Raw genomic sequence first — 11,537 nt, 5'->3', positions numbered from 1 at the left:
TACTTCGACCATCATCAGTTATTTTGCTCCCCAAATAGCAAAACTCCTTTACTACTTTAAGTGTCTCATTACCTAATCTAATTCCCTCAGCATCACCCGACTTAATTCGATTACATTCCATTATCCTCGTTTTGCTTTTGTTGATGTTCATCTTATATCCTCCTTTCAAGACACTATCCATTCCATTCAACTGCTCTTCCAAGTCCTTTGCTGTCTCTGACAGAATTACAATGTCATTGGCGAATCTCAAAGTTTTTATTTCTTCTCCATGGATTTTAATACCTACTCCGAATTTTTCTTTTGTTTCCTTTACTGCTTGCTCAATATACAGATTGAATAACATCGGGGAGAGGCTACAACCCTGTCTTACTCCCTTCCCAACAACTGCTTCCCTTTCATGTCCCTCGACTCTTATAACTGCCATCTGGTTTCTGTACAAATTGTAAATAGCCTTTCGCTCCCTGTATTTTACCCCTGCCACCCTTAGAATTTGAAAGAGAGTATTCCAGTCAACATTGTCAAAAGCTTTCTCTAAGTCTACAAATGCTAGAAACGTAGATTTGCCTTTTCTTAATCTTTCTTCTAAGATAAGTCGTAAGGTCAGTATTGCCTCACGTGTTCCAGTATTTCTACGGAATCCAAACTGATCTTCCCCGAGGTCGGCTTCTACTAGTTTTTCCATTCGTCTGTAAAGAATACGTGTTAAATTGATTGTTCGGTAATTTTCACATCTGTCAACACCTGCTTTCTTTGGGATTGGAATTATTATATTCTTCTTGAAGTCTGAGGGTATTTCGCCTGTTTCATACATCTTGCTCACCAGATGGTAGAGTTTTGTCAGGACTGGCTCTCCCAAGGCCGTCAGTAGTTCCAATGGAACGTTGTCTACTCCGGGGGCCTTGTTTCGGCTCAGGTCTTTCAGCGCTCTGTCAAACTCTTCACGCAGTATCGTATCTCCCATTTCATCTTCATCCACATCCTCTTCCATTTCCATAACATTGTACTCAAGTACATCGCCCTTGTATAGACCCTCTATATACTCCTTCCACCTTTCTGCTTTCCCTTCTTTGCTTAGAACTGGCTTTCCATCTGAGCTCTTGATATTCATACAAGTGGTTCTCTTATCTCCAAAGGTCTCTTTAATTTTCCTGTAGGCAGTATCTATCTTACCCCTAGTGAGATAAGCCTCTACATCCTTACATTTGTCCTCTAGCCATCCCTGCTTAGCCATTTTGCACTTCCTGTCGATCTCATTTTTGAGACGTTTGTATTCCTTTTTGCCTGCTTCATTTACTGCATTTTTATATTTTCTCCTTTCATCCATTAAATTCAATATTTCTTCTGTTACCCAAGGATTTCTACTAGCCCTCGTCTTTTTACCTACTTGATCCTCTGCTGCCTTCACTACTTCATCCCTCAAAGCTACCCATTCTTCTTCTACTGTATTTCTTTCCCCCATTCCTGTCAATTGTTCCCTTATGCTCTCCCTGAAACTCTGTACAACCTCTGGTTCTTTCAGTTTATCCAGGTCCCATCTCGTTAAATTCCCACCTTTTTGCAATTTCTTCAGTTTTAATCTACAGGTCATAACCAATAGAGTGTGGTCAGAGTCCACATCTGCCCCTGGAAACGCCTTACAATTTAAAACCTGGTTCCTAAATCTCTGTCTTACCATTATATAGTCACGCTAACATCTCTAATAGTCTTGACAGAGGCCACAATTCGGCGAGGAAGAAAACCAAAAAGTTTCTTCAGGCATGTCATATCCAGCTCAAGTCTCTCGTTGATGACTTGTCGCATAGAGGTGTCAAATTGCGGGAATGTTGATTTCTACATTTCATTCGCTGCTCCTAATAGCTGTAGACGTTTTCTATGTGATTCAGATCGAGTAATTTAGTAAAGATGACTACCTGTGATAGACCGGTGGAGTATTTGTCAAACTAGGAACGTACTGCTACGCAGCAGCTTTTTTTCAAAAATCGTCACACAACATACATGATTCCGTTTGATCAGTGTAGTAGGACTCTTACGCTGCATCACAACAGCAAACAATATTCAGTACTCCCAGTGACTGCTCAGTTAATTGCTTCTCTTCCCTCGTTCTACTAAGGTGAGGGCTTGTTATTTTTCTGTAGAGCTGAGAGTTTCCAAGCTGGCAGGGACGAGTTTACTTAAGGCAACAGGAAGAAGGATCATAAATGCGCTAGAGCTGAAGGCTGAGTTCCAGCGAGAGCAGGATCCACTTCATCCAGCCCCGCTCCCCAGGAGGTTGGAACGACTAGTTATCTGCCGAGAAACAGTCCTTTTCGCATCTCGGAAAAACCTCTTTAAAAAGATAAAAATCTAAGCTAGATGCATCCTTTCAGAGACATGACAGCATGAGAAACGCCGTTTGCCTTGGAAGCCACGATGCCGAAGAAATTTCAGCTTTAAATTTTGGAACAGGTTTCTACATAGGTACGTCGTGTTATTTTCTGTAGATAGCGCACTTTTTCATGCGTGTCCATTAGTTAGCTTTAGAATCGTACCATGAAGTACACTCATGCTCATAAATTAAGGATGATTGCAGAATGTGGTGCCACACAACGTGGCACTACACAAAAATGGCGCTAATATCATAGGCACATGGGGAACACACACGACACGGATCTATAAGTCCACGGTATTGGTGATAAGTTGATAAAACCGTCCCGAAACACATGTGCTACAAAACGCCACTGTTCCCTGCGCATGTACCCCGACATCAATATGAGATATGGTCACCATGTACACGTACACAGGCCGCACAACAGGTTGGCATACTCTGGATCAGGTGGTCGAGCAGCTGCTGTGGTGTCGCCTCCCATTCTTGCTCCAGTGCCTGTCGGAGCTCCTGAAGTGTCGTAGGGGTTTGAAGACGTGCAGGGTATACGTCGACCGAGAGCATCCCAGACGTTCTCAATGGGGTTTAGATCTGGATAACAGGCAGGCCATTCGCCTGATATCTTCTGTTTCAAGGTACTCCTCCACGATGGCAGCTCGGTGGGGCCATGCGTTATCGTCCATCAGGAGGAAGGTGGAACCCACTGCACCCCTGAAAAGGCGGACATACTGGTGCAAAATGACGTCCCGATACAACTGGCCTGTTACAGTTCCTCTCTCAAAGACATGCAGGGATGTACGTGCACCAATCATAATCCCACCCCACACCATCAAACCACGACCTCCATACAGCTCCCTTTAAAGGACATTTAAGGGGTCAGTATCCGGTTCCTGGTTCACGCCAAGTGGAAACCCGGCGAGAATCACTGTTCAGACTACACCTGGACTCGTCCGTGAGCGTAACCTGGCACCACTATTCCAGTGACCATGTACTGTGTTCTTGACACCAGGATTTACGGGCTCTCCTGTGACCAGGGGTCAGTGGAATGCACCTTGCAGGTCTCCGGGCGAATAAACCATGTCTGTTCAGTTGTCAGTAGACTGTGTGTCTCGAGACAACCGTTCCAGAGGCTGCGGTAAGGTCCCGAGCAAGGCTGCCTGCAGTACTCCGTGGCTGTCTGAGGGCACTGATAGCGTACACTGTGGACGTCCCGAACTGTAGCGCCTGGACACGTTTCCTGTCTGCTGGAATCGTTGCCATAATCTTGAAATCATACTTTGTGGCACACGGAGGGCCCGTGTTTCGACCTGCTGTGTTTGACCAGCCTCCAGTCGCCCTAGTATTCTACCCCTCATAACGTCATCAATATGCGATCTTTGAGCCATTTTCAACACACAGTCGCCATAAGCACGTCTGAAAACGTCTGCGCACCTACTCACTGTACCGTACTCTGACATACACAAACACACCTCTGCGTATGTGGACTGCTGCCAGCGCCACCGTGCGACGACCGCACGTCAAATGCACCGCATGGTCATACCCCGAGGTGATTTAAACCCGCAAACAGCCCACCAGAGTTTGTTTTACCATGTACTAGCATTATCCTTAATTTATGAGCATGAGTGTAGAAAAGGTTTCTTGGCTTCCTCCGCATGCCACAGCACAACCGGCTAATAGCAACGAAATCCACAGGAGCAGCAGTTTGTTTATCTACTACAAAATTATTACTGGACGGAACTCGCAATGTCTACCACTGTTGACCAGCTAGATTCCTGGTCTCGCAGAAATAGCTAAGATTCGGTGTTTGAAGAAAGAGAACCAATGTGAACCGACAAAGAGCTGACAGTTGCTGTTCAGCGATGAAAGAGAACACTTTTGGGCCGATGATTGAAGAGTAAAGACTTGCTGCCAGAAAAGCCTTGCTGTCATATTGAAGGATGTCTCCACTTTAGTAGTGAATACAGAGGGCGAGCTGAACTAAGAACCGCCAGCCGTTACCGCTGCAGCACTCTACGTTCATGTTGCACAAGCGTGGGAAGAATAGGCCAGCGTTGCAGTCACCGTTTCGGCGGGTAAGTGATGTTAGTTAACTTGAATCAGCAGCCAGTTGTACAGTTTCAAAATTTTTCAGCCAATTACTTGCGTCGATCCCGCACTTTGGCGATCATACTTGTGTTTCTACTTACCGTGTTCTATCAATAAGCCACTAACCATTCTTCCGCGAGTTATTCTCATCATTACGTTTTCATTGTGCTCATCCATCTGTGCCAGGGTTAGATTTCACAACTGTAATCTCTTGACCGTTTATTAAATGCTCATTTGTTTATCTGAATGGGTAATTCATATACTGCTTATTTCTGTCATGTTGTTGTTGTTGTTGTGGTCTTCAGCCCTGAGACTGGTTTGATGCAGCTCTCCATGTTACTCTATCCTGTGCAAGCTTCTTCATCTCCCAGTACGTACTGCAACCTACATCCTTCTGAATCTGTTTAGTGTATTCATCTCTTGGTCTCCCTCTACGATGTTTACCCTCCACGCTGCCCTCCAATACTAAATTGGTGATCCCTTGATGCCTCAGAACATGTCCTACTAACCGATCCCTTCTTCTAGTCAAGTTGTGCCAATAACTCCTCCCCAATTCTATTCAATACCTCCTCATTAGTTATGTGATCTACCCATCTAATCTTCATCATTCTTCTGTAGCACCACATTTCTAAAGCTTCTATTCTCTTCTTGTCTAAACTATGTATCGTTCATTTTTCACTTCCATACATGGCTACACTCCATACAAATACTTTCAGAAACGACTTCCTGACACTTAAATCTGTAATCGATGTTAACAAGTTTCTCTTCTTCAGAAACGCTTTCCTTGCCATTGCCAGTCTACATTTTATATCCGCTCTACTTCGACCATCATCAGTTATTTTGCTCCCCAAATAGCAAAACTCCTTTACTACTTTAAGTGTCTCATTTCCTAATCTAATTCCCTCAGCATCATCCGACTTAATTCGACTACGTTCCATTATCCTCGTTTTGCTTTTGTTGATGTTCATCTTATACCCTCCTTTCAAGATACTGTCCATTCCGGTCAACTGCTCTTCCAAGTCCTTTGCTGTCTCTCACAGAATTACAATGTCATCGGAGAACCTCAAGGTTTTTATTTCTTCTCCATGGATTTTAATACCTACTCCGAACTTTTATTTTGTTTCCTATATATATATATATATATATATATATATATATATATATATATATGTTTGTGTGTGTGTGTGTGTGTGTGTGTGTGTGGTGTGGTACCCATATTTTGATGCTTCATTGGGCCACTTCTGTTAATTATTATTGCAATAAGATGTTGCTGTTGCGCATCGTTTGCATTTCCTCAAAATTTGTAGGAATTATGAAGAGCCTCCCTTCGCTGTAGGTGACCAGAAATGGCATCTTAGGGATATGCTAAACAGCACAACCAACACACCACGCACCTATAAACGCAACTGTACTTATCTTGGTAGATAGCATACTCATCACGAATATGTAGAAAAAAGGGCAAAACTTGGGCACTGAGAATGCTGAAATAAACATAGAGGTTCATTTTCGCGGTGGCCTGAATGAGTCACACCAACTCATGGTAGCAAAAACATCACAAAACGTCGTAGAACTACATCTGGTCTGGCGTTCGACCTCCACACACGTTGTGCACAAACGTCTCATTTTGGCGCCGATGAACTCCACACCTTGCAACATTTGAAAAGAGGTAAAGTCGCGACTCGTCGGACCACATTGGACGTCTGCAATCAGCTGTTGATCAGTGTCTATGTTATTTGTCCCATTCGGCTTTTCGTGCTGTTGTGAGAAATTACCTATTGCGAAGCACTCGACTAACGACTGTTTACAGTTTGCGCCGAAGCTGCTTGAGATGGACCTGCATTGACTAACATGGGCCCCCGGCCTACTCGTCCTGATCTGTTTCATACAAATGTACGGCAAGCCTTGGCCACCAGAAATGTAGTTTTTGAAGGCGTTGTGGGTTGCATAATACCCACAGGTAGGGGAAACTGAGTCAAACTGTGTTTGATTCTTTTCTGTTGAACATTCACTATCCTATATAACTTACTTGGTTCTATTAACCAAAACGTCTTGAAGCAAATCGCACAATTCTGAAGATACTCGCTAAGTTGCACCTTATTAGTCAACAGTGTGGTACAGTGTCGAACGGCCTTCGGAAATCTGTGAAGGCGAAATGCCCAATCTACAGTACGCAAATAAATTACATTAAAACGCGTTCTGCTTATTGAACGGATATTTTCCTGCGTCTGTGCTCGTTCTTTGAGAGAAGATTACATTATTTAAGAAATATCATAACGTACAAGTTTATAATACGCTATAAGTAACTGAAATACGAGGTCATTGCAAATGCAGGTCTATAATTCTGCCTATCCCTTCTGATAGAAGCCGGCCGTAGTGGCCGAGCGGTTCTAGGCGCTGCAGATTGTTACCGCGTGACCGCTACGGTAGCAGGTTCGAATCCTGCCTTGGGCATGGATGTGTGTGATGTCCTTAGGTTAGTTAGATTTAAGTAGTTCTAAGTTCTAGGGGACTGATGACCTCACATGTTAAGTCCCATAGTGCTCAGAGCCATTTGAACCATTTTAAGCCTTCTGAATGAATGTTTGTAAACAGGTTTAATCTAAGCTCCCTTCCAGAAGTCTGTTGACTGAGCGAGAGATTCTGCATAAATCTGATCTATTTCGCTGCCCATGCTATGTAAAATCCAAAAGATATTCCACCAGGATCTATGGTCTTGTTTGTGTTGAATGGCTGTAACTGTATTTTGATACCGAGAGTACCAATTTCAACTTATCTTGTTTTTTATTGGGTACGAGCATAACGGTCGAACGTCGGTATGCTTGAGTACATTTTCAAACGCAAATATCATTCTTAGATTGCTTTCAGTTATGTGTTGTATTTGACGACCACGAAGAGCGAACGTTCCTTTAGTGAAGAACGTTCTTCTGGTACGCTTATTGACATCGGCTACACTGTGCTTTGACTCTAGCCGCACTAGTCCTCCGTTGATTTCACGACACGCTATTCCGTTTGAAACATGATAGCAGAATAACAAGCACTAAGAGGTTCCCCGTGAATAAAAGGCAGTGACGAGCAGAGTGCTCAGTCGCCTGCGGCCTACAAAAGAGCGGGCTTTAATCCTCTTAGGTTCCTCCCTCGCCAGACAGGCAACGCAGCCAATAGGTCGATCAGCGGGGCCGGGGGGGACATGACGTGTTACACGCCGCGCGCGGCCGTCAAGTGCAGAACTGCCTCTTGAAAGTTTCATTCGGCAAACGCCGGTCAGCGCGATCGGGGGAGCGCGGCGCCACAGCGCATGCGCACCGGACTGGCGCTCCGCACTGGCGCAGTATCGTCGGCGTGGGCGGAGCCTCTGTTGCGTAGCCATGGTAACGGCGGCCGCTGTGGAGGGGAAGCCGACGCACCTATATACACAACGGTGGTGGCTCGCTTGTGGGCACAGCGTCCTGACGCTCGGGGAAGGCAGGGCGTCGTTGCGTGTGCGTCGTGGCGCGGGCTGCGTGAGTGCGTGTTCTGTGACTGGGCGGGTCAGTGGGGTGACGGCGCGTCGGGCAGTCCAGCCAGAGCTGCGGCCGCTGATCAACGCCTGTCTATAGTCACATCCCTTCAGCACCATTCATCTCGCTCATTCAGGTGGGTACCAACAAACTACCTATTTTTTGCACTTTATTTTACTGCTGACTGTGTCTTTCATTGTTGTTATTGTTTTGTATTGTCTGTGGTGGGGGCTGTCCAGTAGACGAATGGCTGAAGAAGAGCGCTATACATTAAGACAATTACGAACATTGCACGCCAATTCCTACTTGCAAGATCATGTGCATTTTCGGATTAGTGATATTTATCTCTTCCAAATCCAAGCAGTTTAAAGCTGATCGCACTGTCTTCTTCGTGGTCGTCATATCCTTCTTCTACACTTGGTCTAGTAGTTTTAGGTTTTACTCGGTATCTGCCTTTGATCCAAAGGTAGCAGCTTTCCTGCCTAGACTGTTGGATTTTTTTTCTACTTTTCCTATTCACGGAACTCCTCTCTTTTTTTCACTGCCCCTTTTATAACCTTCCAATTTATATCCAGCCAAAGGTCTTAGAGGCCTCTGTCTCTTCAATTCTTTTTAATTGCTTGATCGTTAAAGACTATATTTCGGTTCCTTGGAGCAGTATGGTAGAGCAATGGTATCACTGAATTTGAGTACTATCTTCATTCTGAATGAGAATTTCCACTCTGCAGCGGAGTGTGCGCTGATATGATACTTCCTAGCAGATTAAAACTGTGTGCCGGACCGAGACTCGAACTCGAGACCTTTGCCTTATCGCGGGCAAGTGCTCTACCATCTGAGCTTCCCAAGCACGAGTCACGGCCCGTCCTCACAGCTTTACTTCTGCCAGTACCTCGTCTCCTACCTTCCAGACTTTACAGAAGTTCTCCTGGTAGAGCACTTGCCCGTGAGTCTCGGTCCGGCACACAGTTTTTATCTGCTAGGAAGTTCATATCTTCCTCCTGTTTCTGTTCAGGAGCGCCTTTCAATCGCACTTAACATGTTTGTGCCTTTGTAGGTTCTTTTCAGGATTACTATCATAACCATAAGAGAAATCACAGCCCAGATTCTTGAATATATTGACTTGTTCCAATAAATTGATATTGATTATAATTTTAGCTCTAAGCCCTTTTTCTCAGCACTGGTTCATAATTGTAGCTTCCGTTGCGGATATGGTTAAATTATATTGCTTCGCTGTTATATGCAGGGAGAATACAGTGCATTGTCGATCGTTTTTCGTATCCACCAGTATAACCTGGCCGTCTTCAAAAAGGAATGAGAGAAATACTGTATGTCTCGGTGGATAGGAATCTTCCATTTTGTTTTTCTATTTACTGACAATATGTTAAATAGCGTGGGCAGTAAAACACGCTCTTGTCCGACACATTTTGTGATTGTTCCCATTCTAACACTAACAGTTGAGTAGACACGTGTCTTGATGTCGTCATCAGCTTACAAACTCTGAACTGAACTTATTACATGCTGAGGAACGCCATACTCTCCTTAAGTTTCCCATAACTTAGATCTCACCACGAAGTGGAAGGCCTCTTCATAAACCGCGGAACTTGTATACGTTGGAAGATTAAATTCTCTATGCTTTTTTATTATCTTGGTTTCGAGACAGGCAAAGATGTGTAAGCCGAAAATGTACATAATGATGATGAAATCCTACTTGCGAAAACTGATAAGCTAATGGAGCACATTTATTGACAACATTCGTGTCGAACTGTAGCAAACTTGATCACTCGATATCTGAGGGACGTGTTTTGCAATGTATGTAAATATTTCATCAACGCTGGGCGTTATCAGATACTGAAGATCCTTCGCGTGAAGGCCTTGTTACGAAAACGACACGTGCAACTTGTACACTTCTATCCAACAACATTCAAAGAATTGTGCGACCCAGCGTAGCATTTGATAATAATTGCAAGAGCAAGTTTGAAGTCTCCTCACCTGTATCACTGTTACATCTTTGACCAGTTTTAGAGCTGTCGTCCAGTGTTGAAGGTGTTACTGCCGTACTGCTGTGTGGCCTGTTCTAACATGTGATGCAAAGCCTATCTGTTGCTAGTTTTCATTATACTTAACATGTGCTTAAAAACGGACCGTTTTGCTATTGCCTATCCACCTTTTCTATAATGCCTTCCAAACAGTTAGAAAAGACATTTGTCGCAGTATTAGCGGATAATAAGCTTCTGAAGCGACCTTTTTTATTTTGTTGCATCGCTGTGGAAAACTGATGGCTAAATAACGCACCTTGAGGGATTTTTATGAGACTGACGTTGATTTTGGAATTCAAAACCCAAGGACCAGTTACTCAGAGATGTAGCAAACTTGCCATTGATCGAAACCGTAGTACTGCGTGGACGACTGAAGCGGAATGGAGTGTCACCATTTCCGTGTTTCATGTGATTCGGCTCGCCGTCTATGTTGTAAAGAAAATTTCTGGGACCTACATAGGATCGTCTCTCTGGTCCACTACTCGCTCGATAAAATGTTTGCCAACATTAAGAAAATTATATACCTACCACATAGAATATAGCACTGCAAGTAATTCGAGTGACAATGATACGCCTATCTACTTTCATTTTTGTTACTTCAGGAACAGTTTCCAACATGACCACTTTTTGTTATACCGCCTGCACTATGCGTTCAGAGGTATTTTAATTGTGTCGAATGTGAGAGTATTAATATAAATCATCTTTGATGCTTTCTCTATTAATGTTTACTTCTCTCTCTGTTTGTATGTCAGCACACTCAAAATATTACTTGGTAAAAGCTCAGTCTTACGTCATTGGCTGTTATAACAGGGACTTGAAATTTGGGAACTATGGTTTAAATTAGAACCGAAATGTTAATAAATAACTTAGACCTATCAGAAGCAACCTTTGATGGACATTACTGCTACATGATGTATTTACAGGTGCGCATAATACACTTCAAATCTGGGCGACAGAAATCGGTATTTCATATATTCATAACAATGTTTGTGATCGAGAGATTATCTCTACTCGCAGGGTGCCTCTCTTGGCGTTTAGAAGTTGTTGATTTCTTCTTGAACAGTTTCTGCTACTATTGCAGTACGCCTATTTGATATCTGCAATGGTGCTCAAATATTCACACCAAATTCCACTGAACTGACACAGATCACAATCCACTGCGATTGATCTGCAATAATAAGGCTCGTTAACAGAAAAGTTCTTTTTATCAACATCGCTGACGTCTTGACTATTAATATAGTCGTACAGTTTTGTCGTTAAACTTAAATTATAATTATGTACGTACATGTCAGGCTGTCTACTAAGATTGAAATTGTAAAAATACCGCAAAGTTGTAAATCACTTTTGCTACCTTCATAGCGATAGAATGGTTTTGTTCCAGCATTGTATGGTCTCCAAATGAATTTGAAATAATTATAGCCGTTAATGATATGTGAATTTTCGCTCAAAGATTGTTCAAGTTACATCAAACACAGCACGGTACAGAGCGATAAGTGAGATTGTCGTGGGTGGATCTGATAGGGGTGATGAGGAAAAAATGTGCAAAAAAATGGTTCA

Source organism: Schistocerca cancellata, chromosome 9 (assembly GCF_023864275.1).
Source record: "Schistocerca cancellata isolate TAMUIC-IGC-003103 chromosome 9, iqSchCanc2.1, whole genome shotgun sequence".
NCBI classification, from domain to species: domain Eukaryota; kingdom Metazoa; phylum Arthropoda; class Insecta; order Orthoptera; family Acrididae; genus Schistocerca; species Schistocerca cancellata.
Note: the sequence above shows the minus strand (reverse complement) of the source record.